Source organism: Aquila chrysaetos, chromosome 3 (genome assembly GCF_900496995.4).
Source record: "Aquila chrysaetos chrysaetos chromosome 3, bAquChr1.4, whole genome shotgun sequence".
Lineage (NCBI taxonomy): Eukaryota > Metazoa > Chordata > Aves > Accipitriformes > Accipitridae > Aquila > Aquila chrysaetos.
In genome coordinates, this window is record NC_044006.1 from 36,262,051 (window position 1) to 36,285,359 (window position 23,309).

Sequence of the window (23,309 nt, forward strand, 5' to 3'; positions counted from 1 at the left end):
CTGATATTTTGTCTGCCTTAGAACAAAGTTAGTTCTGAGAAATATGAAACAACTCTTTGAGAAAAACAGCCCATCTTATATCCAAGCTGTATATTACAAAACACAAATGGTCAAACATGATGCCACAACTAACAACAGTGAGCCACTCCATCAACGAAGAGTACTCTCACCATATCAGGACCAAAGGACATGTCAACAATCAACCTTAGAGAGCTTCATTAGTCACTCAAAAAAAAAAAAAAAAAAAAAAAAGAAAAAAGGCACTTTTTTATTACACCAAACTATAACAGCCATTTCAAATTTAGTATGTGTTACATACCTTCCCAGACTTGTGAAGGACTCACCTACACAAACCACAGCCACGTCCAGCAAAGACTACCACCTGACATGCCTTACATTTATTTGCCAGAGCTATTCTCAACACATGGCAGCAAGACTGTGACTAGTCACGGCAGCAGCATGGTGCAGAAGCACTCTGCCCCACAGACAGTTTAAACTTGTTCCTTTTGCACGTGCTCTTTACAAAATAATTTTTATTCTAAACTATGTTGGCCATGAGTACTACACAAAGGGCTCCTCTGATGCCGCAAACAAATAGCTCTTCCCTTCTAAGAATGTAATTAAAAAGACTATTCAGCATAACTCTTAGGATACTTATTTTCTCTGTGGGAAATCTTCTTACAGAATCAGAATAATTTAGGCTGGAAAGGACCTCTAGAGGCCATGTCCTCCAATTCCCAGTCAAAGCAGTGCTGATTTCAAAGTAAGATCAAGCTGTTTAGAGTCTTGTCCAGTCAAGTTTTTACATCTCCAAGGGCAAATCTCACAATCTCCACAGACCCCAGGTCAGAGCGTAACCATTCTCATTGTTAATTTTTTTCCTTATGCCCAGTCAGAATTTCCACGTTTCAATGTGTGATGACTGCACCTCATCCTTTCTCTATATGCCCCAGAGAAGAGCATCTCTCTCTGTTCCGTAACAGCCCATCAGGAAATGGAAGGCAGCAATTCACCTTCATTTTCTTATCTCCAGGCTGGACAAATGCAGATCCCTCGGCATCTCCTTGTATGCCATGTGCTCCATCCCCCAACCACCTGAGCAGCCCTCCTCCGGGCTCTCTCCAGTTTGTTCCTACCTTTCTTGCACTGGGGCCAAAGACTGGACACAGCAATATTCCAGAATAGTTTCATCAAGAGTAATAGTCACCCCCCTCAACCGGGTGGCCACGCTCCTGCTCATACAGGTCAGCGTGCCATTAGTCTCCACTGCTGCAAGAGCACAGTGCTGACTCCGATTCAACATTGCTTTTAAATCACTATATACTTTTATTCCTACAATTCTCATACCCTAAGGATAAGGGGTTAGAAGAAAGCAAGTGATGTGGGTGGACACCGAATATCCCTTGGGCAATACTATAATATAAACAAGAAGCTAATGTTGTAGCTAATATTCTTTGTGAAAAACTTACGAAGAAAAGAAGTGGGGCATGATGTTACAGCCACGGAGGTCAACCCAAATTTTGCATGAGAAATGGGGTATTGCCATCCTATCTTAAGCAGTAAACTTGCAAATCAGTACAGTAAACCTGAAAATTACTCCATTCCTTTTTCTGACAAATTTTTAAAGGGAAATATTTTAGCTAAAATATTAACATCTACTGATGGCTGAAACAAGGTGGCTGCTCTGAGTTAAAACTCTTTAAACTATTTACGAAAATGCAGCAAAGCCTTTCACATATTTCACCTTGATCATACAGCATTGCTTTACAGGTCCCCTGACATAGAGAGCAGCATCAGCTACCTTACTTTCTGATCTCAGAGCAAGTTCTTCTGAGGATGACCTCAGAGGAGCAGCACAAAGGATTCAACAGGAGAATGCACTGCTTTCATGAGTGGCATCTCAGATCACCTAAACACAGATCACTCTGGAACAGCATTTTTTTACAGTGACCAAACAAAGAAATATCTACATTTTCAGAAAATTGAATGTGCTTTAGAATATAGCTATACAACTTCCTGCAGCTGACCCCAGAAAAAATAAAAGACATATGATCTGTAACTTCCTTTGACTTTTCTTTGAACTCTAGATGGAAAGCTTTAAAGAGCAGGATTTTCTTATTAGTTACTTCTAAGATTTTTGCTAAATTAAATTTCCAAATAGTATCTACTGCTAAAATATTTGCATGTACCAATACCATGGGCTCTCTTAAAGAAAAACAATTTCTAATCATTATTTTGAGATAGGGTGTACTGCATTACTTCGATGAAATGCGCCACTCACTTGACAGCATTAATTCCAAAGCATCCGCAGAGAATCTAGACATAGGTTAAACAGTTACAAGAGGAAGGAGATGTGAGAAAAGGAAGATGCGTTACCTGTACTGAGCTAGACAGCAATCTTCCTGGCCTGGCAGTGCAAAGCATGCCCTTGCAGGGGGTGAATCAGGTTTCATTCAGAGACCCAAGGAAGGCAGCTTTCTATAGAACTTCATAGGATGCTTCCCATATGCAAGAATGGGTTTAATAAAGATTCAATTTATCATTTATTTAAAGCTTGTCTTCTATTACTTTGCTACATATTGCTGCCGCAGGGAGCAGCTTTTTCATATCTGCCTAGATAAGAGCTAAAACCTCCAGAATCACGACTGCCAAATACTCCAACAACAATCAGCAGCCCTAGACCTTAAGATTATGCTGTGCAAGTTCAAAACCTGCCCCCTTAGCAGCTGCAGAAGTTTCACCCAAGAGCATGAAATATGTTTTAACATATAGACATAGAAATATTTATACACATGCACACATGTGTGTATATTCATTTGTGTATACCGTAAGCAGAATTCTGCATATTACAGACATATCCAAAGTAAATAAGCCTTCAGCAATTTAATAACAGTAACAGACATAGGTGTCTCTAATATTCTGCATCCATGAAAGAAAAGCCATGGCAAACATACCAGAGCTGCTGCCTGGTGGTGGTGTTAATGGCACCTCTGCAGTGAACCTATGGGAACTCTGGAAATGCACGTGCTCCCAGCACCGCACCGCACCGCTGTCTATCAACTCCCCATGCCAGCCTACTAAACAGGAGGCAAGCCGTAGCACTGCACAAGAAGTAAAAGAGAAACTAGAGCCTCTCCCAAGAGAGGCCCCTCTGCCTGTACCCAGCAGGAACGCACACATCGGCACAGGATTCAACTCGGGTCTGAAGTTCTACACGTAACCTGGAAAGGTTTTGCCATCACTTGTCTAATAAGGACAAAACCCACTCTATGTGCAAAGCTTTTTAACGCCTCCAAGACTGGCACGTTTACTTCTCCAGGTTTGTTTTTTTTTCCCCTTCATTCTATCCTCTCCATTTAGCTTACATAGAGACCACCTCCAGAGTGCCATGCTAATTAGCAACAGCTTGCCCTCTATATTAAAAACAAAAATAGCCAAAAAAAAAAAAAAAAAATCTAGTGAAAAGGGAAACTGAATGAGCTTATATGCATTTCATCATTTCATTAATATTGGCATATTTTAATTATATCTAAATAATTTTAATTCTGATCTGATCAGCAGATTTGCCATAACTGCTGAAAAATAAAGTCATAAGTTAGACATGTGATATGGCAGGGTCTATTGCCCTACAGACTTGCTATGAAGCGCTACAAAAATAAATATATATGGCTGTAATCAAAGCTGACAATAATAAGCTCGCTGCATCAGAATATAAGAAAGAGCTGAACAGCAGAGAAAAGTTATGCTGGTGTAGAAAATAAATCCAAAAACCTCCAAAGTATTACTTCAACAAACTAAATAAATATTTAATAAAATGAAGTTCTTTTTGCTTTCACTAACATGAGCAGCTCCTAAAAAAAAGAGTATTCCTTATAGGTAAATGTCTATTCTACAAATTCTCTACACTTTCCTGGATTTCATTCGGCTTTTTCCCAGTGGGCCTAATTCTAGTTTTTTATGTCTGTACTTCCTACATGTTCAGCATTTTCCAATCTATCTACCTTGAATATGAACTAAACTATAGATTACAGAGAATAAAAAGTTAAATGACTCTTCAACTCTTAAAGACTTCCCAGTATTGTAGCAAATGGAATACCGCACATTGCTTTGAAGGAGGGAAAAACGATTTAACTGACATGTCATCAGTATCTTGGGACTCAAAGATTGCCTCCTGTAATATTGAATATTTAATTAGAACACAACCTACAAAGAAACAAAATTTGACATTATTTTTCCCCAATCTTGCCTAAGCTTTAACAACAGTTTGCACTTACAATATGCATTGTAATAGACTCCATTATTATAATTAAGATCAGCTAAGCTATATTAGGGAATTTCAATAGCTACTGTCTCCTCCTAACATATAAACAAGGAGAGAGCCAATAATATTCAAAGACAACAGATTTAATGCAGATAACTTATAGAGTTCAATGCTACAAGATATTACTGAAACAGGTTATTAAACAGGCAAGAACATATTAAACCCTCATGTGTAAAGTAACTGTTAGCTGAGAAGGGTTAGGAGAAACTTCCACCATGACAAAAAGCACACGGTAACTGCTCGCAACAGTTGGACGACACTTCGTATTGCATCCCACTGAGAAGTGGCAGCTTTTTACATCGTCGCTGATAACGCATACTAGGAGGATCACACCCTGGGGTGCAAAGTAGTGGAAAATTAGATCTTTGTCTTGAAAATACCGGTGTTTCACACAAGAAATACAAGTATTAGCACAGATCGGGTTGAATCTGCTTGCAACTCTGATTTTACACATGTGTAAATCCACAGAAGTCAACAGGGACTTTGTGTATACTACATACCTCTCCCACCATATCCATCTGGACAGAAGTGTGAAAATGCATGGTCCCTTTCAGGCACATCTGGCTCAAACTCCTACTGTCCACACCTATGGGCACCTCATAATTGGGAATTTGCTAGAATAATTCATTTCATTCTACAGAAATGTGGATATATGAGAATATTGAGCCATCTACACTTTGCCCACAGTAGAGACCCATTACCCATGAAAAGAGCTAGTATCAATTAATGACTTTTGCTACACATACAGACAAAACTACTTCAGCAGATCACCAGAAAGGCATCGTGGTGAAGCAGTCCCTGGTGGTGTAAATCCTACCTGGAGAGAACCTGATTTTCAAGTGTAACAGAGATGCTTTACCGTACTGCTATTGGGGTGAATTAGCCTGAAAATGCAAGTGGACTGCAAGACCCCTCAGCTCTGCAAGAAGATGCAGAAGAGAATCAGACAAGATACAAGGTACCCCAAAGTGCAACCGTCTGCTTTGGAGCCAGCCTTTGCACTCTTCACAAGCACCCTTAGTCACAGAATAATGACAAGACAGGTTGAGGCAGATCCTATACTGGTAACCACTCTCATTTGCTCACACTGTGACACTACTATACAAGGACAAATCCTGCAACCCTTCATCTAGCAAAACGTATTTCGCTGGAAGCTTACCCACATAAAAAGCGGAGGATCAACCTTCTCTGATCATTAAGTCAGATGCAGACAGATGCTGACACATCAAGCTCTTACCCACAGCTTGGTTCATACAGGAAAGATTTAATTAATATTTTAAATCAAAACCACTTTTCTTGGTTAAAAACAAAACAAAACATACACCAACTCCAAATGCTCTTATTTTACGAGCAATGTTTTTTCAGTTTCGCTTCCAACTCTTCCCAAATGACATAACCAGAACTGCAAACAAGTGATGTCCACATAGCAACTTCTACCACAGTGACACAATTGGTCTAAATTTACATTGACACCACTTTACCTTAAATCAGCTTCTCTTACATGCACAGACTCTTGCACTAGGCATTCAATTCCTTCAGTTAACCATAACGTCATATATAATTAACCTATGCTTGCTAAACTTCCTCATGAGAACTCTTCCAAGAGTAAGAGCCGAACAGCAGTCTCAGTGCATTTTTCCTCTTTGGGCTGTTGCTGTACAGTCCTGGTGGTGGGCATTCTTTGGATCCAGCACAGACCTTGGACAATAATATTTTGTGTTGCTCCATTAAGTATTTTGTTTTCAGAATCCATGCTATTATTTCCTGTGTCTCTTCAAAGTGTGAAGTTAGACTGTGTTTATTGCCAATGATTTAGCCCTTCGTATTTTGTTACGTGTAGCTTGCTAAAATGCTGTTGAGCACGTCTCAGCCAAAGGCAAAATATGAACGCTATGAAAACGAGCAAAATTCTGCCACAGACTCAAATGACCAAACTGTCACTCTAAATGCAAACAACAACGTACCACTCGAAAATACCAGAATTGCATAAACAGCATTCGTATTACCTCCTCGTATCAGAGCCTGCAATACACACGCACACACTGCTGAGTCTTCACGTTGTATTTGTTAAGCATGTATCATTTACTCGCAGGCAGCAGAAGGGATCCTGTAGACCCTCCTCACACAGCCAGCCTCACTCACCCAGAAGTAATCCCCGCTCCAGCCACGGAGCTCCCCGCCACCAAGTCCGAACAATATCCTTCAGCGAGGCAAGAAGGTGGGGTAGCTGTGGAACTGAATTTCCCTTCCAAAAGGAGCAGAAGAGCCGCCCCTGCACGCCTTCCCGGCCACTTACCGAGTTACTGAAGTAAATAACTATTCAACGCGCACGAAGACGAAGTAACCGGCTAAAAGAACCCACTGCCCATCGTGGCTCTCTCTGCACAGGAATTCCATTCAGCCAAGCCCACCGTCGGCGGGATTCCGCTTTCCTACTCTGAATCACTTTTTACAGCAAACGCTGCCAAGACCCGTTAGCTTCTTTTAAGCAAACCTGTAAGCACCAAGTATTTTTTTCCGCCAAAATAACTACTCGCTTATGCAAACGACGGCTAAGAGGACAGCAAGAGACGGCTCCCCAGCAGCAGAGGGGGGTGTTTCGCCCCGGCTCTCGGCTGTCAGGGTCCCGAGCGCAGTTTAGCGCTTCCTACGCACGACTTTACATGACCAAATCGCTCCCTGGAGACGTCTCGGGTGCGCTTTTGTCTGCAAGGGGGAAGGCAGAAAGCACCCAGGCACTAACGCGAAATCACAGCCGCTAACGGGCTCGACACGAAACCAATTGCCGCGCCGCCGAGCGCCGCCGGCCCGAGTCCCGCGGAGCCGCGGGAGGACGCGCCCCGCCGCCGCGCCCGGGCACCCCCGCGCTGACAGCGCGGCCGCGCCGCTCCGCGCCCGCCCAAGGGAGTTGGACCGGGGCAGCGCGGCCCCCGCGTGGGCACGGGCACGGACACGCGCGGAAGGGGGCCGCGGGGGGAAGCGCCGCGCCAGCCGCCGCTGCAAGGGGACAGCCGGAGGCGCGCCCCGCTCCCCTCCCCACCTCTCCCCCGCCGGACGCGACGCGGCGCGGCAGGAGGGGAGTCCTCCCCAGAGCCGCCGCCGCCGGCCCCGCTTTACCTCCGCAGCCTCCCGCTCCCGCCGCCGCCGCCCCGCCAGTGCAGCCGGCAGCAGCGGCGGCGGCAGCCCCGGACCCCCCGCCCCGCCCCGCCCCGCCCCGCCCCCTGGCGGGGCCGCCGGGGGCTCGCGCGCCCCCTTGCCGCGCGCCGGGGGGGGGGGGGGGGAGGGCGCGAGGCCCTTCCCGCCCGCGCGGGGGGGGGGGAGCGGGGAGAAGCGCCCCCTGCGCCATTTTTCCCCCTCTGAAAGCCGGCGGGGCAGGTGCGGGGCGGGGAGGGGGGCACGGCAGCCCCCCGGGCGCTGTCAGCCGCCTCCCAAGTCGGGTAGGAAGACGGTCCCGGCGGGTCAGAGGAGTCCCCGCTCCCGGTCGCCCGTTCTGCCTAGCGCCCGGGGGCAGGGGCCCGGGGCGGGCTTCGCCCCCTCACCCCGCAAACCGGAGCCGCCGCCGCCGCCGCAGTAGTACTCTTTACTTCAGCCGCTCTGCCGGCAGCGTCTGGATGAAGTTTTTCTCTCGGCAAACTCCCAGCCCGGCGCCCGCCCGCAGCCCCTCGGGGCCGGTGTGCCTCCGCTTGCCTTGATGCCGGGGCTGGAGCGGCTCTGGCATGCCTTCCGCGGGCGTTCGGGCCTGACGGGCAGCTCGGGAGCACGCAGTGCGAGATGTTAGATTTCCTGCTAGGGGAGAAATTCTGAAAGAGGGAGGAAAGGTGTGATGATGCCGAGGTCGGGACGGGCAGTCGGCTGCAAGCTTTCCATCGCGGCAGCTCGGTGGCCGGTGGGGCCTTCATCTCGGCTGCTGTCCATTTGGGCTTAGTGACTGCAGAGCCTTTCCGAGAGCAAAAACACACTCTGTTCAGGTTTTTGACAGCTGTAATGAGCTCAAGGAATAATTCTGTAAACATTATTAAGTGTAATAAACGCACGTCAGCATTAGGCAGTCTTGTGTAGAAATGTTGGTAAAAGCCATGGCGAACGTTTTATTCATAATGTCTTTTTAACTTTATGTAGCTGGTGTAATAGGCCCTGTGCTTTGCTGTTGCCTGGACGGAAAATCATTACCCAGTAATAGATGAGCCGGTTCAGGAGGAGAGCCACTGGGATACTGCACACTTTCATTCATAGATGCTACATATTAGAGGAAGTAGCAGGAGGCCTGCCAACTTTCGCAATTTAATTATTAAGCTGTCAGTTCCTGACTCCTTGTTTCAACTTCCTGAGGCAACATCTGGCTGTAATAACAAAAATAAATAAATAAAATAAAATTTGATCATTCACTCAGCAGCATTCTATTTGCAATGTCCTTTTTACTGCAACTTTTATGAAAAACTCAATATGGGGGATCTGGACCCAGCATCTCTCTGAACTACCCGCAAGTAAGGACGAGAATAGTTTCGGCTGTGATCCTCAAGGCAAAGCTGCACGGAGGGCTATATCATACTTGAGCCTTTTTTCAACAAGTCCAGCGGTGTGCGTTTTAGTCTTCCTAATCCTTCTTTTATTCAGAAGAACATCAGTGTTTTTTTCACTGCATGAAGCTGAATGGTATGACTTTGGGAGATGATAAAAAAATAAAATCTTTTGCTCGCCAAGAATTTTTGCATTCCTATCAAACATTGGTTCAGAAGCTTAATGGTGGTTTCAGAAAGAAAAAAAAAAAAGAGCCATAAAGGATATCAGATTTAAATGCTACCAAATGTGAGCGAAACACTGAAGAGAAGTTTTAAAATATCTATGACTGTGTCTTCACGTGTTCTCTGGGTCTGTTTCATATGATGTGACAGCTTCAGCTCACAAGTCGTTATTGCAGTGGCTTTTGGAACTGTGTGCCTCTTTTTTCATATTCTCACTCAAATACACGCACACGCTTACAAAAATATGTATCTATATATGCACACATGCACACAGAGAGATAAATACAGAGTGACTCAGCTCTGCGTTCTACTTGCTTAATCAGTTTTCAAAGCTCCAGCTCTGTTCTCTTTTCTTATTTGAAATGCCAGAAGCCACCTTTCCCACATTGCTTATTTCACTGCCAGGGTGCAGAGCCTTTGACAAAGCTAGGCCATCTACGCTGCCTTCTGTGGGTCACACTCTCCTAAATGCCTTTCTGCAGGTCAGGAGGTCAGCCCTTCCATTAATCACACGGCAGCTTGGACTCTGGCGCTGACCCTACATGCTAGTCCCAGGGAATCCTAGAAGACCTTTTTTCCTGGTGGTCTCTTGGAGCCTTGGAAGGAAATTCAGATCTGGAGGCAGAGTTCCTGCAAGCCCAAACTGCAGTGAGGTGGTATCAGGAATGCTGTGGGGTGACCACCATCACCCATGAACGGCATTCTGCACTGCGCGGCACTTTGGTCTGTCCTGTGCTATGGACCGACAGGAGCTGTAGCAGCTGTGGTGGTAAGTACGAGTCGGGCATGTATGGCAGCAGTGCCTAATTCAGTACCTCCAAGAGTGACTCTTTCCCTTAGTGCTCCCAGAGAAAACAATCCTTCTGGTTTTCCCATTCCATTAATTCTCTCTCCCATTAAGAAGTTAGGTGTAGAGATCAGAAGAGTCTGAAGTCGACGTTGCTGTCGTTTGGGCTCCTGTCAGAGGTTTGACATTACGTCCTTTTTTCTCCCCCCCCCCCCCCAGAAGTTCCCTTCCTCTCGTAGCCTGGAGGAACTCTGGAACATTTCATTGATTTCTTAGCTGCTCTCCACTGGAACTCCTCATAATTCCTGGCTTCCTAAGGCTCACTGGGTTCTTTTGCTTTTATATCCTCCAGTTCAAGCAGCAGAAAGGCTAACTATCCTGTTAAGTAGGGCAGCCTTTCTTAAATCATCAAAAGAACTCTATATAATCCTTTCACACCTGTCTCCCATCTTCAAGTGAAATGACTATGCCTCTTAAGTCCTCATAGGAGAGGATTGAATACTTTATATAAATTCTACTCAAGATTCTCCTGTTTTCCCTACAGTTCATGAAAGTTCAGTCAGATTCTTCCTTTAGACTGTAAAGAAGAAAGAAAAGAGAGTGAGGGGAGAGTGTTGAACATGGATTTTCTGGTCAAATTCTATTTATCATTTTTTCTACCATTAGCCAATTTCCAGGCATACAGGCATACAGCTCAGATTTATTTCTAGAAAAGTCACCTGGGATTTAACACCCCCCCCCCAAAAAAAAAAAAAAAAAAAAACCAACTCGAAACATTTCAAAATGCTCTGGACCAAAGCAACGTTTCTGAGACAGCAGCAAAGACTACGCTGAGTCCTGTGACCAGATGCAGCTTTGAAAACTTTTGTGTAGCCTCTTGCTATAGAAAATAGAGTTTGTACTATAGGAATGAGAATTTGTACTTGTGTACGTTAAGGATTCTATAATCAATTTCCCTACTTTTTGCTCAGGAGATCCCTTGACAACTTCTGTATGATATATGAATACAGCAGCAGAGAGGAAACGATGCAAAAAAATGAGCAAATCTTTTATGAAAAGAAGGTTGACGAGCAACTTAACACAGAGAATTTCACAATCTGCTGATGAAGGTCAATAACATGATGGATAAGACTACAACAGATGTATTTATATATTTACAAATGTGAAAGCAGAAATTAGGGGTCTTCTTAAAAGTAGCAGCTGTTAATTGCTAGCCTCATGTACAGACGCACACTTGGAGAGACTGCTAATTAACTGAATGAAAAACTAGAGGAGTTTCAGCTCTGAGTTACTTGCCATAGACCTAAGAGGCCAGGTGAGAGACTGACTCCCAAGTACATCCCAAGCTGGATAAAATTTATTGGCTGTATGGAGGCAATGATGTCAATCTGAAACAGAATTGCCTGCGCAGAAGGAAGCTTTATCAAGGAAAGTAGGATGTGTGGATCCACTAGGGTCAGCATCAGCAGCTATTAAAACAAACTGACATGAAGAGTTTCCCAGATATCTGCTATTGTATGGTCTGGGGACATCAGCTCATATAAAACTGCAAAATGCTTGAGACTCAGAATCTAAAATTACTTTCCTTAATGAAAAGCATCATGTGCTGAAATGATGAAAAAACATCCTGCAGGATTTGAAACATCAGCCAGCAGACAAGAGAAATCCAGAATCCCACTGAGCTTGGGGGGATTTCTGCACACTTAAATGAACATTTGTTGCAACAGTCAGCACTCACCTAAGGACATGATACAAATCCCAAGGTATTAATAATAACAACTCAATCCCCAGCAACATTTTTTTTTTTTTTTTCTGCAAGATACTGGTAAAAAGGAATACTGAGTCCGTGGACAGAGTTTAGAGCATGAATTTTGTTTCTGTCATGCTTACTAGGCAACAGATGATATTTTACCTCTAGAGATGAAAAATAAAGCTGCGGCACAATCAGACCTTCATGCAATAATAACTGATGGTGGCAGCTGAGATTATAGGAGTGTCTGCAGCTACAAATATTCAGCTGGGACTCCTTTAGGCTTCTGTGTATCAGCTGGTCTTCTATTATGTCCTTGGGAATTGAACTAAGCAACACATGGGTGCCATGACTTCTGAATGCTTGATAAAGGAAGTAAAAAATAAAGCTAATGAAAAATCCAACCGGTATAATTGATATTGTAAAACCTCTACTGAGCTCGATAATGACTTAACAAGGGCATGCATAAAAGACAAAGAAGGAAAGCTTTAGAACAGCTAACCCATTTGTTACCTGAGAGTTTTCTTCAATGATAATGAGAAGATTGGGAGAGATAATTAGGTGCATTGTGTTTAAAGAACTACTCCTCGAGCTTGTCCGCAGGATGGATTGGCCGGGAGTATCAGGTAGCAAGTGTACTGATAAGACAATATGAAGAACATGGGAGGACCATTTGGTGGGAGTGAAAAAGGTTGTAAAGGTCTCTAAGGAGTTAGGATGTAAAATTGCAGAAAGCAATGCCAATTTGTAAGAAATCATGTCACCTTGGCATATAATCAGTGACAATGAACTGGAACCTTAATTACAGAAAAAAATGTATAGGGCAGAAAAATTCTTACAAATGGGGAGGTAAATAAATAAAGAGAGCTGGCTAAAGTGCTGTGGACTTAGCTAATAAGGAGAAAGTTGATTTGGATGGAGAAAGAACAAAAACATAAGTTACAAAATGATGTCTAAATCAAGCTGTATTTAAATTTCTGGATTTGTCCCATACACTTACGATAACATGTAATTCCTCCAAGGTTTCTGCTAGATCTTCTTTTGAAGGAATTGATGCATCTAGTAGGCACAGATCAGTGTTATTTGGGCATCACAAATTAAACAACAGGGAACCCAAGTATTTGACTATAAAAGCAGAGTATTTCATTCTTGTAGAGGTCCTTAAGGCTGATCACGGTAGGTATGGAATTCACAGAGTACATGGATTACACTGCCTGCTACTTTACAAAGCACCACCAAAAAGATGCTACCAGAAATAATGAGAAGAAATAAGTTTTACTGATAGTATGCACAGCAAAGTATGCTTCTCAAAAGGATTTGGTAGACCAGCCACTAAGGGATGAAAGACTGGGGGCACTTGCACACAGACTGATGAAACATAGCATTGCAGTTTGGCCCCACAAGCTGCATGTTCTGGCAGAGGAATCCGAATGGCTGTTATAAGTCAAAGCTTTAGACATCTTCAGACAAGTATGAACTAGTGTCTATCCTGCAAGTAATGGGAGGGATGTGCTGTGTAAATCACATCAGTGATCCATGCTTAGAGTTCTGATCAGAGAAGAACAACAAATCTGTGTTACAAAGGTCCCTGTGTCATCTTTTTATGTAATACCACTCAGCCCTCAACAATCCAATACTGCTCTGATAAAATTATTTTTGGATTCATGCTTCCTGAGAAACTTTCATATTTATCAAAAGCTGGCAAGGATCTTTGCACCCGCACAGGTGCCAGATGCAAAAGACTTTTATGTCAGTGACCTGGGGCAATATTTCAAAAGATGGACCAATATACAAGTCAGATGCAAGCATGTCAAACACAGGATAACAAAAAAAAAAAAAAAAAAAAAGAGAATTATCTGTCCATCTAAGAAAAAAACAGAAAGGCGTGTCAACTGTGCAACTAAATAGTGGAAGACTGAATCTAAAGGAGGACTTAAAAAATCTGAAGTTTTCAGCATAGTACATGCCGAACCAACGGGCCTGGCCCATAAGTTACGGACTCAGTATTCCTCCATAATTTTAGTCCCTCTAAAAGCAGACCCCTGGGAATGACTACAGCATTCAAAATCTTTGTATATGGTGGATTCCTTCTGTTGTCCTCCAATATAACCTTGGATACTCTGTAAGTGGGTGGCATTGGTTGAAGGGAAGATTAAGCAGATGCTCAACTGGTAAACATAGGGTAGACCCGTTGCTGCTGCAGGTTACTGTTTCATCCTAGGATCTGCTCCAGGTTTCTAAGCAGCCCTGCAGACACTGCTGAATAAGGGGGCACGATTCACGGGCCGCAACACAGTTTCTAGTCGCCTTCTGGAGAGGTATCTGGTGATTAGGAAAGATACACTAGGGCATCTCATAACGGCACTCAACACCAACGTCACAGCAAGCCTTTAAAGTCCCTAACTTGGAGTCAATTTTACACCAAGCATCTAGATGCTTTCTGGCCATCTTTTCAGAGGATCACACTGAATCTTAAGTATTTCATTCTTTTATGCTTATTTGGAAATAATTATCTCCAAAACAATACAAACAAGTAAGCAAACAGACAAGAATACCACTAGGGTGTCTGTAATTGAGACCTTAGGCGTAATTGTTTATCTATGGAGGATAAAACGTAGCTATTTATCTATGTTAACCTTTGACTACTTTCTTAGTCACATGGAACAGCTTATTAAAAAAAAGAAAGTGTGATGTATAGGGGTAACAGCTACTCTGAGGAGGTTTGCAAAATCACGCTGTCACTGTTTCAATCAACCCAATGAGGTCAGAGTCTTCTAATTAAATTCAGTGAGTTTTACATCAAGCTTTCAGTCTGCGTTCTTAGTTGTCATAAACACAGTTGATATTTGTTATTATTTATGCTGTAGTACTTTCCCACGTGTGTTTGGGTTTTGTGCAAATACAGGAAGAAACAGACTTATTGCTATGGGGATAAAATATGCCTTCCTAACTCTGGAAAATATCCCTCTGACAGCTAGACTTGGTAAGTGTTACCGAGTTTCATCCATCGCTCATATCTAACTGTAATTTGCTGTGGAGCGTTCTGCTATAGCTTTCTATAAGGAGTAATATGAAAACTGCATTGATCCGTATTCGTGAGCGAAAGTAAAGGGGGAGGGAATGGGCACGACCACCTCCACAGCCTCAGCTAGAGGAGGCAACCCACCTCTCCCGGCTGGCGGGGGCCAGTGCAGTGAGAGCTCCCTCTTCCGTTGCAGATAGCTTTCATCACCAGGCATAGTCTCGTTTTAACCCAAGCATGTGGTTCCCTGCTAGATTTTGTCACTGCCCTACTCAGCTCTCATTTCCATTTTAAATGAACATTATTCCGTTGTGTTCTTTTACTGCTTGTTATTGTTTTGTACTGTGGCATTGCTTGGGCTTTCCATTGACTAACACAAAAATCAATACCTCTTCTACAGAAAAAAATCTGAATAAGCTGAATACAAATAATGCAATCATCAAGGCACCATTTAAATTAAACTGAAAAAAAACCAGGAATGCACAACATACTAAGACCAGCCTTCTTTCTTTATGGCCAGTTGTAAGGTAGTATCATTGGTACATATGATCTGAGTGAAGATTTTTTTTAAAATGTCAACAGTTCCTGTAAACATAGAAAATACTTCTTCAAATGATTGATACACATGAGACTATGTTTTAGTTAAAGAATTTATTTACTTTTTTCATTTCAATATGCTCACAAGGTGAGTCTGAAACTTGTTTATCTGATAAAGTCCAAGCAAAAGCATGAACTTATAACACTTGGCTTTCAAATACAATAAAGAATTATTTCGATAAGACCTATTCATGTTGGAAGTTCTGTTACTATCTCCCATTAATCTGCCACCTCCTGTGGCATTATGTCCTTCTCCTTTTCCCCCAAGTGACTGGTTCATCTACTTAAGTCTTTGGGGAAAGAACAGTCATTTGCTAAATGCTTTTACAGCTCATAGCACAGGAGGGTCCTGACCTGACTGGTCTTTGGCCTTAGAATATTTTAAAGGAATTTGCTACTTACTATTCTTGTGTGTAATATATTATGGAAGATTGCCATTGCTCTCATGTTTTATCGATGGTTATTTTTTATCCCACTTAAATATGTCTTTAGTTGCCCTCAGAATGTCAGGTTTATAGTACGGCAGCTTCTGCAATACAATCATGTTATAGATTACATAGAATAATGGTTGTGTTACAGTAAGACATGAGGAAATAGTGTAACATTTTGAAGTCTTACAGTGGCAGCACAAATGACACACCATGATGACATTTTCCTTTTGTTTGGACTCTGCCTGGTAGCAAATATCTGAAACAAAAATCCTGTATTTGTCTACAGGCGGTTACAGTACTACCAGTGGTGCATGCTCTTCTGAGTTTGCCTTCATTCAACTCTGACCAAGGATGACTGAGCACCATTTTGAATACGAAGGCACTTCAATTTTCACGCTTATTCAATCCTTATTCAATCCTGGGCCTCTGCTGAGACTATGCTAGTAAAAGTGCCACACATAAAAATGGCTTTATGATATGCATTTGTCCTCAAAAAGTCCAGCTGCAATAGTAACTGATGTGTCTGCATAAAGCATATTTGTGTGTGTGAGAGAGAGAGTGTGTATATATTTTCAGGGACATTCAAACAAAATAATGGGGACAGACAAGTTATTTGAATATTTGTCCCTTTGCATTTGAAAATTCTGGACATGCAACCAGCAATTTCTCTGCCTTCCCACAGTTGTTTTAGTCTAAGCAGCCACAAAATTCTCTGAATACTCAGCCAACCAAATCACTTCAGGACTGTAGGAGCTCAAGGCAGCTCCACTGTCTTGTATTTTTACACCTACAAATTAATGAAAAATGCTATCTTTTTCATTTAGTAGCATTGTCTTCTCCATTTAGATTTATTCTACACCAGAGAAAATGTCTTTGGAATTTCTTATCAGCAATGTGCTGAGAAAAAAAATGGTAAGATTTCAGAAGTTTATATCCTAAATTTCCAGGCAGGAAGGCAGGCAATGTAACAGTCATGAGTCTTTCGGGGGACAGATCTTGACCACACTGGATATTTAAGGTTTCACTGCATCTAAAAAAAAAATAAATAAAGAACTAAAAATAATTCCTCCTCCTTTTCAAGTTTCACACATTAATTTACAACTGTGAAAGTCACTTTTAGCTCAGTTTTCTCCACATATAAAACTGACATGGCTGCACTATCTTTTTTGCTAGTCCTCCTTCCACGTTGTTTTTTTTAGTCCAGTGACCATCTTCAGTTAAACTCATCAGAAGTCTCAAAGATGTAAGTTGTTACAAGTTTCATGAACTTCATGCCTAGGTGGAGGGCAGAGACCTTGCTGGTACTGCCGCCCAGGGAAGGAAGGTCAGCCCATGTGGGATCTGGTGTTTGGTAGTACACGTGCCCACTACCTGGCTCACCAGCCAGCAAATGCCAGCCAGTCTTTGCAGACTTTTCTTTACCTGGCAGCATAAATAAAGTATAGATGGGGGGCACAGGAGGGAGCTGATGGTCTGGTGGATACATCAGGGAGGTTTTGCAGGAGGTGAGCTAATGATCTGAACAGAATGAGAGGATGTTATGGTGGAAGGCAGTAAGATCAGGGAGAGGTAACTACAGGTGCAACAGCAGAGGGTTTTGTGTAAGAGGAAACCTAGCTAGCAGGAGTGATTTTGGAGAAGATGTAGGGCACAAGTTTAGAGGAAGCAAGGCTGCCTTAGTACTGTTATTACAACCTGCTTACTGTAAATGTAATTGCTTGTAGACAATAGAAGACAGTAATTGTAAATTACGAAATGTAATGCATAAACTGTAGTTTACACATAATATGAGACAATATCCTCCCTGTTAACAGGCTTGAAGTTTAATGTCTTACTAGATTATCATGCCAATAACAAAGTTTCGTTATTTAAAAGAGATACATTATGGGAAAAACAATCACAGCAGCAGTATTCAAGTAGTTATCCACTCTGCAGTTTTCCCATATTTCCAAGCTGTTAGTTGTTTTAAAAGAAGCTATAATTACATTAAATACTTCCCAGTGTTAAAAAACTGGAGTTGCTTGGCTTTCCACTAGGTTATTATCCTGCAGTAAACATGGGTGAGGTATTCAGTGTAATCACAAATAAAAAAGAAAATGGCCTAGTCAACACTATCTCATCAAAATGATGACCACACAGTAGAAAACACTGAAAAACGTTTCACTTTTATATTAACTACTGAAAAATATTAATTTACCCATAACTCTACACCAATGGTATAAATCTAGGCAGTGCACCTAGATTTTCCTTTCTCTAGCTCAAGATAAACACTTTGTCTCATAAAACGTAACTGATTTTACCAATGGGACTAGATCCCTTTACCAGTAAAATACTGGCAGCTCTAAGGAAGAAGACACTATATTCAGACCTGTGAGACCCTATATAGATACAGTATTGTCACAGAAGAATATCTGACTCTCTATTCTCTCCACCCTATCTTGGTTGTTGGTTAGCTTATCTAAGTAACATCATATTTGCCAAAGGAATCCCAAAGAGGAAAGTAACCTCAAAGGGCAGGAAAGCTATGGTCAAGAGCAAATAAATGTTAAAACCACTGGAAATCCAAGATGCACAAGTCCAGAATAAAATGGAGAATTTCCATCTGCAGTGTAAATTCTGTGGGAATATGCTCCAGCCAATGCTGGCGATTTACCAGAATGTTAGGAAGAAAGATGATGGAGTGAGAGAGCACCTCACAAGGAGTCTAGGTATATGACAGAAAGTTTTCCCCATCAACAGGGATCCAAGAAGTTACAAGAAAGCAGTTAATCTCTTTCTTACTAAGAAGACAATGGTGAATATTTAGGGATATTCTTGCTGGATGCCAGCCTACAGACTCCCTCTGGAAACCAGCTGCTGTAAGAAAATGAGGGTATTCATAAAAATAGCTAAGGGGAGAACAGGAAGATCAGGGTAGTCAATCTCAACAACAGATAGAAAGAGAAATAAATGTCATGGAGGAATGGAAAAGACTTTTTTTCTCCCTGTGCAATAGTGCTAGCATGATAAAAGTAAGTGAACAAATAATAAATGTAAGACAGTGGTAAAACCAAACATATTTGGGAGAAAGAGCCACTGCCTTTAAACTCTGTGCTCATTTTCTCTTCTGTAGTATTAATATGAGAGCAATAAAAATGACATTGCACAGACAATGCAGGTAATATTTTCCTAGGATATGTTAGTGTAGAATTTGTGTTCATAACTGCATAACTGATTACAAAGCTTTGTTTTCTCTTTAAGAAAAGGTTGTTATAAGTTAGGGGACTTGCTGCATCATAAAGAAATATACTTTATGGTTAGACAGAAAATACCATCTTGTGGAAGGTCATCTCATCCTATATATACCACTTTGGTTCTCAGAATACAGCCTTGCACTGGGCCTTGTGCAAAGGAATATATTCAAAATATTTTCTAGTCACCACAATAAGGATGTATTAAAACTGGAGGTACAAATTAATGCATTTTGGTTTACGTCTGTGGAGTCAAGGTGAGGTAGGCTTACAACAATACTCAGCAAAGCTCACGTTAAAAACCCCTTTTTATCAGTGACCTTTCCTTTAGAATTTCTGTGATAACACTTGGGGATATCACATTAAGTTTCTTAGTATAAAATTGAGCACTGAACAGACTTTTAGAAAGATTATGGTGCTAGAGGGATATTTAATGGTGAAATCACTTACTGTAGTACTCATTTCTGAGAGCAAAGGTCTGAAGTGAAATGAATTTGGACATCTTAGATTAGTCCTCGGTGGGCAGAGGTCCATGTCTGAAGTCAGCTACATGTATAATTAGGTATAATTTCTACATCTGTTCAATAGAGGTTAATTGAACTATCATAATAATTGAATTCCAGTACTTCTGATTTTTCTATTCGAAGTGTTCCTGTGAGATCGGAGCCAAGTATTCATCATCTAACACATTTGTAGGAAATTCCTGTTGCATTCGGTATTTGGTTTGTGGGTTAATGCAGGGCATTGGCATTTTTCAAACGTCTGAGCACAAATACACATCCAATCTTCTAAAATAAACAGGCAAAAGAAAGCAAAATACATGCTACACGTACATAGATTCTATACTGAGAATTCCTCATAACTTAAAGAAACAGTCAAAAGCAAATAGGTTACGAACTGACAAAGCAGGAAATATCTAATAAACTAACCCATGTATTCTGCAAGAATTTCACTCTTCTTGTGGTGGTATTTTAGATTCAGACTGTATGATAAGTATTCAGTAAGTAAACACTGTGCATTAATTTTGAGCCTGGAATAATACAGATTTATTTTCTTTCTACAGTCACAAGTGTGCAAAGACATGACAAAAGCATATGCATGAATGCTGTGTATATTTACTCTTGTGTGTATGCAAGCAGTTACACACATTTTACAAGGCTACTGCTCACTCATTCAGAAAACTAACAGGTTTTCTTTTACCGTTTCCTTATAAGAAAAAAGTAGACAGGCACCGTGATGAACTGCATCCAATTATACATTCACCTGGGATCCAACATTATTGGATTATTCTTGGATCACTATACTTGTCAGACCCACTCTTTAAATTTTTAAGGAAACAACGTTTGCTTTTCATTTACTGAGTTTAGCATTTATGAAGAACACAGGCTTTTGATATTGAAGTTCTCTGTGCATTGAAATAGGCAAGCTACTGAGTAAGTTTTTTTGCAGAATAGGTAGGAAAGGCATTCTCCATTTTCACATAACCATAGCCTTCTCAGCTAGGACTGCCCACAGAGGTGTCAGAGATCGCCAGGGAGTGCAATTTCACCAGAACTCCTTCAGAAATTTAGGCAGCTTATTAAAAATAATAAAAAATAAAAATATTCCATCTGAAAAAAAAAAAGATTGGAAACACTGTCATATTGTCTTGGAGGCTTTATAAACATTAAGCTTGAATAACCCTGATCTGTCAGCTCACTGGACTACTTCTCTCATGGTACACAGGTTTGATATTAGCAGTGTCTTACTTTGATATAGCATGGGAGTTATGGGAGTTACTGTCTCTCTGGGGAGTCCAGCTCATAGTGGGAGGTAGACGCAAGGCACAAATATATCACAGTTACTAAATTACCATTTAAAATTTTTATTTCATTAATCCTCTCCAACTATTGAACTTTTTACTTATAAATGATTTCTTTTTTGACTAAAAGAGCAAGTTTCTGAAGAAAGATTGATTATCAATCCATTGTACTTTTACCTACAAAATAATTTTCTGAAGAAAGTCCCATCTCCAACCTATTAGAAACAGGACTGATGTTACTGACTGATTTAATACGAGTCTGTAACTAGTCATCTCATAAACTTTTAGACTCAGTCAGGCTGGTGGGACTGAATCCAGTGGTGTTCCTGTTTGAACAAGGGGAGTCAAGAGTAGTGCAAAGTTTCAACAGTGCAGAGAATGCAGAACTGATCCCTGTGAACACACTTAACATATTTTGCAACTCAATCCCATAAACAAATTTTAGTGATGCAATGAAGTTCACTGTCTGCTAAGTCATTGTGAATCATAAAGTCCCCATTTGTGTGGTATAAATCAACATAACTATTCAACAATTAAATCTACAATGAATATATTTTTTAAATTACCAAGCATTATGTTTCATTTTACAAGCTTGCACATGCATTCTTTATAGCTTACTGTCATGTAATGCTTTATAAATGATACTTGATAAACAACAGCTGTATAATCTTAGAAATATTCATCAAGAGGCACATGTATCCATGGTAAATCACTTTTGACTTGTACAATGCTGGTGGCTGGCATATAATCTTCTAACTGCTTGCATGTGGAACATAATAGGACATGGCACTATGCTTCTGTGAGACCAAAATACATTCAGAAAACATACTTGGGTATCAATTGCAAGCAAGAATGAAAAACGTTTGTCAAGTGCACAGTTCTGAAGTGTAAATCTCATAGTGAATGCTATATTTATTTACACCACTATGCGTATTTTGCATACTGTTTATTTTTAAATTGGACTTCATTACACTAATTTTCACAGTTTATTGGCACTGAGAACTAAAGCTTAGTGAAGATGTGGTATTAGGGATTGGGTTTGCTCTCCCATAAGTTAAAACAAGTTGCAACTCCTGTTTTTCTCTCAGCTGTTAGTGTTCTACTAATTCCCTAGATTATGTCATAGTTTATTTCCTGTTATACACGTTTCAGCTTTCAGAAAAGTCCTTGTGAGGCAGAATATAGAATAAGAGGGTTCAGCTATTCTTTCAGATGCTTCTGTACAACTTCTGCAGAGCCAGATACCATAGTTCATATGTCACAGTGAGTTTTGGCAAGGAAGAGATTAAGGAGAGAAGGGTATCATTCACATGCTGAGGGCAACCCAGTACTGTCGCTTTCGCACAGCAGTTGGACTAAAGAATTGAAGTGCGCTGTGATTGCTACCTTTGGGCTCTTCACTGAATTGAATTGCTTGTTGTAGCAGCCTCACCTCTGTTTTACTGAGACCATGCAGTTTATATTTAACTTTTACACTATACAGTTACAAGTATTGTTCAAGAAGCACGGCTATTGATTGTTTATTTAGGATCTTCTGAGAAAGCCAAAGTCTGAGGTACAAACCGTATCTCCATTCACACAGCAATTTCCATGACACAGGTTATGCTGGGTTTTTTTTTTTGGATTGTGGATAGGGTCCCCCTCAGCTAATCATGTAAAACACACCAAATGTAAAACCTCAGCTAGGCTTCCTCTAATACCCAATGGAGAGAAACAGACCAATTGAGAGTCCAATTAATCCCATCCTAAATAGTACCCAAGAAAAGCGGATGAACCTCCCTGTGGAGGGTTCCGTCCCTCTCTATAGGCTCTAAAGGCAGCCTAAAAAGCTTCCTTAAACTAGAAATATACTTTTTATAGGGTAGTGTGAAGTGAGATGAGTGTAGCCAGCTGTGCCTCTTAGCCTCTGTGGAGTACCGACCCCGCCACCACAGCTGCCCTTAACTACAGAGCACAACGGGTTTGTGTGCACATGGCAAAATTTACCCCAGCTGTGCAAATCAGATGTAGTTCAGGAAAGTAGCCTACTTTACCTGGTCTGTTGTGTCCACCTAAAATTAAGAACTTGATCCATGAGTGGGTAAATAGCTTTCATATGAGTTACATGAAGTGGTATGAAATGTTTGCTTTCAGCATAACCCTACAAGATCTGGAGCTGTCTGAGGAAGATGTTGCTTGGACAGGCTTTCTACTAGTTGTCTGCATCCACAATATGCACTTAGAGGAATTTGCTGTCTCTGTAGTTCTGCATTTGTGTCTGTGTTATGCCAAAACATCTCAGGTTTTTGACAGAAGTTAAAGGATTCTCTTTAGATCCTCTTATCTCCACCCTGAATAGAGGAAAAGCTGGAGCATATATTTTATTCTCTTACAGAGGTAGAACTTAAGCAGGAGCTCTCAACAAAGAGAAAGCCTCCTGGCAGCCAAATTAAGAGAGGAACTTCGGGCTGAGTGGAAAACTGCGTACCTCTGAGACAAATGGTGGAAAATTAAGCAGTTTTTCTCAAATATCAAAGCTGAATTTAGAAATATGACTTACATAAGAAAAAATTTGGTAGCTTTGTTTCTTGCTCATTACAATTTATTATTAGGAAGTGTAGAAGATACATTTTCTTAGCCATTCTTTTC

At 41.4% G+C, this 23,309-nt stretch overlaps 1 protein-coding gene across 2 annotated transcripts in view; it reads right to left on the minus strand.

The window, feature by feature from the left end:
- Window positions 1–7,486, minus strand: part of RARB (retinoic acid receptor beta) — a 334,393-nt gene extending 326,907 nt beyond the window's left edge. For both annotated transcript variants that reach the window (XM_030007663.2, XM_030007661.2), the window contains exon 1: window positions 7,439–7,486. The gene's annotated coding sequence lies outside the window, so the exon portion shown is untranslated. The remainder of the gene's footprint in view (window positions 1–7,438) is intronic.
- Window positions 7,487–23,309: the final 15,823 nt, after the last annotated feature.